Raw genomic sequence first — 310 nt, forward strand, 5'->3', positions numbered from 1 at the left:
TATATATATATAAATACAACTTGTTTTTTATTTTTTTTTTATTTTTTTTTATAAAAGTGCCTAATTTTTGATTGTAGCCATTTTTACACAGGTCTCCGTGTGCTCTGCAATGTGCTTTGCTTTCCCATTACTTTGTGTTTGTTATGCTGAACAAAGCCGAAAGACAGATAGTTACAAATAAGTGAAGTGAAGAAAAGCTATTGGATAGATGGAAGAGCTTTATTTGCTATAGTTTGTGTAATCAGATTGCCTTACTGTGCTGTATTTGTGTATGTGTGTGTGTGTGTGTGTGTGTGTGTGTGTGTGTGTC

Source organism: Carassius carassius, chromosome 5 (assembly GCF_963082965.1).
Source record: "Carassius carassius chromosome 5, fCarCar2.1, whole genome shotgun sequence".
Lineage (NCBI taxonomy): Eukaryota > Metazoa > Chordata > Actinopteri > Cypriniformes > Cyprinidae > Carassius > Carassius carassius.